Below are 6,118 nucleotides of genomic sequence, written 5' to 3' on the forward strand. Positions count from 1 at the left end.
CTGATTCCCCCACAGCACCCACATTTGGTTATGATTGATTGGTTTTTATGCCAGTCAGAGTCAAATGCTCCACCTCCTAGGCAGCCACTGGATCCCCACAGCACCCAGATTTGTTTCTGACTGGTTGGTTTCTATGCCAGTCAACATCAGAAGCTCCACCTCCTAGGCAGCCATTGGTTCTTCACAGCATCCATATCTGGTTCTGATTGGTCGGTTCCTATGCCAGTCAGTATCTCCGGACCTATCTACGAGCCCAATCAGAGAGGCAGGGCTGAACAGCAGCCCCTTCAGAGGCCCCACTGGTGGCGAAGCCCAGAAAAAAAGAGCGAGAGAAAGAAAGAGGCAAGTACTGATCAACAGCTGCCATTGAGGTAGCGGATCAGATCCTGCCTCTCTCTCTCTGGGTCTCAGTCCCCTGGGCAATCAGTACTGGATCACCAGGCTGCAGTAGGGCAGTCAGTGCTGGGTCGCCATGGCGACCCAGGTTGACTGAAGGACTTCCAGGTTGGTCAGCCTTCCGTTGTGATTGGTTGTTACAACCCTGGGCTTTTATATATTAGGATAGCCCTGGCAAACAGGCCTCAGTTGGTTGAGCACTGTCCGGTGCACCAAAAGGTCATCACTTCAATTCCTGGTCATGGCACATGCCCAGGTTGCAGGCTCTATCCCCAGGAATAAGGGTGGGGGATGTGCAGGAGTCAACCAATTAATGTTCTCTCACATTGATGTTTCTCTCTCTCCCTTTCCCATTCCCTCTCTCTAAAACCAATGAAAGAATCTTTTTAAACAATTATCTAAAAATTTTGGTTTTAAAATATAAATCTATCCTGAGCTTTCAGAACCTCCAAGGTGATTTTTTTAACTGATAGTCAATTTATTTAAAAAAGTTTGATTTAAGCATCTGCAATGGTGACTTCAACCTTGATTCCTGGCTCAATACTGATGGGAGTAATCTGCTTAACAATCTTTGGACACTGCAAGTTAATGAGTCACCTGTGGATCCTCATGTGAAACCTGATCCCAAGTGTTAGAATCCTCCCACAGGAAGCTTTTCATGTAGTGATTTTCAGAGTCTTGGTAGGCATCCAAACTGTTCCTTTCACATTGAGATTCTTTTCCTTTGTGCCTCTGTTCTACTCAGCAAACACCTTCTCCAAAGTCTTTCCATTGAGACAGGTTAGAGCAGCCGTGGGCAAACTACGGCCCGGGTCCGGCCCATTTGAAATGAATAAAACTATTGAAAAAAAAGACCGTACCCTTTTATGTAATGATGTTTACTTTGAATTAATATTAGTTCACACAAACACTCCATCCATGCTTTTGTTCAGGCCCTCCGGTCCAGTTTAAGAACCCATTGTGGCCCTCGGGTCAAAAAGTTTGCCCACCCCTGGGTTAGAGCAATCCTAATTCGGTGAGTCACCACCTATGGCTCCACAAAGTGTCTTTACTGTATTCTTAAAAGCCATGGCTGTGATTTGGCTTCCTGACTTCATTTGTTCCTCTGGGAGAAGGAACAGCTCTGACGCAGGAGCAGGAGCATGAGTGGGTGGGATGGATTACGCTGCAGTTGTGACCTTGACTTTCTCAAAGAGGAGGTCAATATTTTTATAAGGCCCACTTATACTGATAGCCATAATCAAAGGAAAGAAAATCGTATGTTTAATTAAAGTACCAGAGGATTCTATGTAAAACAATATTCTCTCCTCTCTAGTTCTCTGGGGAAACAAAGTGAGGAAAACTCTACAAATGTTCCTATTGAATAAGGGGATGAGATTCCGCTCTCTCACATATACATGTAAAGGAAAACCCTTCACCGTTTCCCAAAACATCAACCTTTCATCCAAAATTGGAGATTTAGACTCTGAATTATTCAGTCACAGTTCATGTAAGTTAAAAACGAAGAAATAGTGGGTGATGAGCTCAGTACACTATACACAATATAGGCATAACAGGAAGTAGTGACTGCATGTACATTTATTATTTGATTGTCTGAATTCACAACTATCTTTCAAAAGGGACAAAGCTAAAATTAGAAAGTTTTATCCTGAGTCCCATAAGCTGTAAAGGCAATTGGTCTCAGGTGCAGGAGACCAATAATTGGTCATGTCATCCCTTTATGAATGTTTGTGCAGCACTAAAGGCTAGTATAGAGGGTTATGTGTTCTGTACAAAGGATTTTATTTCCCTCTAATGGTGTTCTATTCCCATGTGAAATCTCGTACTGCAACCCAAATCACTGGAACATCAAATAAAATGAATGATAGTTCAGTTTCTTGGGGAAATCATAAACTTGGTAAAATTGTAAGACATGAAACAACTAATTCAATGGGTTCAGAAGACCTTAAAGATGACTTTATATGGTGTTTACATGTTTTATTTAATAGCAGGAAAACATCTCATTTTAATACTAATGTTGCCAATGTCATGTTTTTAACGCAGTTAAAACCAAACCTTAGTTATAAGCACTGGGGAAAGAAGTGGTCCTAAGTGATTAAAACCAATGTACAACCCAACACCAATATTATCATATATACAGATCATGGATCAGTATCTCTAAGTAGTAGCCAAGAAAAACTTAGTATTTCAGCCTTTGAAAAGATAATTTGCTCAGCTAAATCAACTTCATAGATAATTCCACTATCAATATATACATCCATTAAAATACAATGTTAAAAACAAAGCAACATGGATTTGTACATGCTGTGACTGCTCTTGTATTAGTCCAAGAAAAACATATATATCTGGAAGGGTTAAAGAGAATAAAATGGGGTAGAGGAAACTTATTGTGCTTAGCAGGTATCTTGCAAAAAGCTTGCAGCCTTGGGCTCTGCATAGCCTATATCCGTGGCCGGCAAACTGCGGCTGGCGAGCCACATGCAGCTCTTTGGCCTCTTGAGTGTGGCTCTTCCTAAGCCTTAGGAGTACCCTAATTAAGTTAATAACAATGTACCTACCTATATAGTTTAAGTTTAAAAAATTTGGCTCTCAAAAGAAATTTCAATCGTTGTACTGTTGATATTTGGCTCTGTTGACTAATGAGTTTGCTGACCACTGGCTTAGATAACCACTAGACACCTGGCACCGGGAGGAGCCAAGGACGGACTGGACTCTTACGTCAGCAGAACTGTTTGCAGCCAGAAGAGGTTAATAAAAGTCTGCCTCCCTCTTCAGTCTCTGCTGATTCCTTTGTCAGACTCAGCCCACCTGCACCCAGGTGCCTGAAATAAAAGCTTTTTTTTTGATACATTATGGCCTCATGTCATAGGTGCGCAACCCCAGCCTACTCTGAACCTTTCAATATCTATTCAGGTTTGTCTACATGAAAGTAAACACAATAGCATTTGAGTGTCCTTAGAAACTATGGATCATAGTAGATTGATATATGAACTAATTCTGACCAATTAAAGGTACCCATTAGATGTAATAATACCATTTCCAAACATTTGCATATATTTCATTGAAGCATAACATTCACTCTCCATTTATTTCACCCAATTTATAAAAGGTTGAATATGCCAATTTTCCAGCTCTGCCTTCTCAGTGGTTTTGACTTCAATGTTGAGATAGATAGATTATAATGTCCTTAGAAAACACCAAAGAAGAAATTTCATCTTTCTCTCTATACCCCGTTGTTTCCTTAAGAGGGTTTTATCTGGCTAGATTTATTCTCCCCATCATGTCTTGCTGGAAATATCTGCTTTGTTTTATAGTATTCACACAGTTTTTAAGGCTTTCTCACAAAAGAGGAAATGTGTTTTTTCTAGTTGCTCATATAATATGAAAATAAATTCCTCTTATATATTCACAACAAACTGTAAATGCCTGAGTTACATATAAAAATATCCTGAGGGAAATAGTTTAAGTAAAAATGCTCTATCAAGGATACAGTTCTTTATTTATTAAAATCAATTTCTTAAACTCTCAAAACTACTTAGGAGACAGTCAAAATGGCTCAAGTCCAAATCTTTTAAAATACCCGATAGGCTACAGAAAAAATATTTTCCTCTCCTGTGCTCCTTTAAAAATTGTTAGGAAAGTTTCAAGAGACAGTCCTAATCTTATTTAAAATTTCCTCCATAGGTTTGAAATTATGAATATAATTACGTAGGACACTAACTAAAATCGCCTTCTTAGTAATATAACTAGTCAAACTTATAATAAAATATTAACTTCCACAAGAAAAATGTATTGGCTCATTTTCCTAAGCTACCACACACTCCGCAGGACATTCAATTTCTTTTAGTTTAGTGGAATTTTGTTCAAATGAACTTAACTCCAAGAAATCAAATTCCTAATATGTAAACCCTAAATATGAAACAGAGCTGACATCAAGTTTATCTGTTGTGAATAAGATAACAAGTTCTTTAAATGCAAAGAGGAAAACAGAGAGGCTTTAGAGAATACCACCCACACCATGTCCCTTTTTCCTACACCACTTTGTATGTTATACTGTCTGATTCTGGTGGACATCAGAGAAACTAAATGAATTTTCTTTCGCGGTAACAGGGATAAGGAGAGTTGAAGGGTAATTACAATTTGATGACTAAACAACACAAATGTAAGAGTTATTCTCACCTACCAGGTGCAAATCCAAAAACATATCATTAAAGACTCATTATAGAATATGAAAGAGACATACAAGGAAATGTATTGTTCACAAATATTTTTAGCATGATACCTGCAACCAAAACAAAAAGCACCATTTGGGTCCTCATGGTGGATGTCAAAAAAATCTCAGCAAGTCCAAATGTTTTACTATCTCAGAATGGGATCTGTAATGGTAATTGTTCTGTGTTGTTGTTGTTTTTTTCTGGTTTATTTTCATATAAAATTTTAAAGCCTCTTTCCCCTAAAACTGAGAAAGATACTATGGAAATTATGTATGTGTTTGTGTACACATATATGTACTCTTAATCATAGTTAAATATCTTAATAAATTCATCTTTAATATTTTTTTTCAAAACATAATCATTGAACTATTGCTTTGAAAAACACACAAAATCTTTAAACCACTTGGGAAATGTTAAGGCTTACCTAAGAAAAATTAAGCCAAACATTCATTATTTTTCTCTTGTACAGTGATATGAAACCATCCAAAGCAAAATAACAACAAAACAATAATAAACATGTCCAGGACTTATAGAAAAAAAACCTTTATAGGACAACAATGCAGTAAAAAGGTCCTGAGAAAGGGATATTAGCACTCCACTATATTCAACTGGCTTGTACTCAGGTCCTGAAAAATCTAGAAACAGCTCCAAAAAAGATACATATTTATACATGGTAGGTCTTTCAAAACATATAAATGCTTTTTAAAGAAAGCATAATGTTTTAATTGCTGAAGGATCTTTGGCCTTCCTCAAAATGACAAGACCTTTTCAATTAGAATAGTTAAAACCCAAAACAAACACTAACATTGAAATTGACACATGGTTTTGTCTTCATTTACAAACAAACTGCATTGAAAGAACATGCATTGAACACTGTAGCTTTACTGGTTGTGAAATCAAAGTAAGTGAACCCATATTGGCTCTTTCATCTTACAAATAAAGAAACTAAAAAATTTTAGTGACTTGTCTTAGATAACACAGTCTGTTAATGACAAAACTATGATTGAAATAAACCACTCCTCAATCCTTACACACCTCCTATTCAACTATATTATCAACAACTAACAAAGAAATCATCAATTAGTGGTTACAAGTGTTTTGGTTTATTTTTTGTTCATAAAGAAATATTGGATGAAGCATACAATTTATAAAAATATCACCAATTTGTATAATTCAGAAGTGAAAGAAATGCCAAGGAGATATTTTTTTAATTATTTATTATGGATTCCATCATCAAGGCAAGGGAAACTGTAGATAATAAAAACTCTGGAGACGTCTAAAAATATACTTTCCTTCTGCTTCCCATATACTAATAAATAGAATAGTTAGTTGTTCCGCACAGATACAGAGTCCTATCATACTGTAATCCATTACTATGGATTGAAGACATACCAATGAAGTATCTATAAAAAGCCAGCGACCGGAATGCTGTGATGATCAGTCACTATGACGCCCATTGTGGCCAGCGAACCAGCCCAATCGAGGGTGGGGTGGCCGGCCAACCCCCG

General features: G+C 37.3%; 1 protein-coding gene and 1 pseudogene across 1 annotated transcript in view; both read right to left on the minus strand.

Annotated features, from left to right (window-relative positions):
* Positions 1-6,118, minus strand: part of DIAPH2 (diaphanous related formin 2) — an 870,032-nt gene that overhangs the window by 704,993 nt on the left and 158,921 nt on the right. The window lies entirely within an intron of this gene.
* LOC102753913 lies at positions 894-1,466 on the minus strand (annotated as a pseudogene).

This window comes from Myotis davidii, unplaced genomic scaffold, assembly GCF_000327345.1.
Source record: "Myotis davidii unplaced genomic scaffold, ASM32734v1 scaffold1693, whole genome shotgun sequence".
Classification (NCBI taxonomy): domain Eukaryota; kingdom Metazoa; phylum Chordata; class Mammalia; order Chiroptera; family Vespertilionidae; genus Myotis; species Myotis davidii.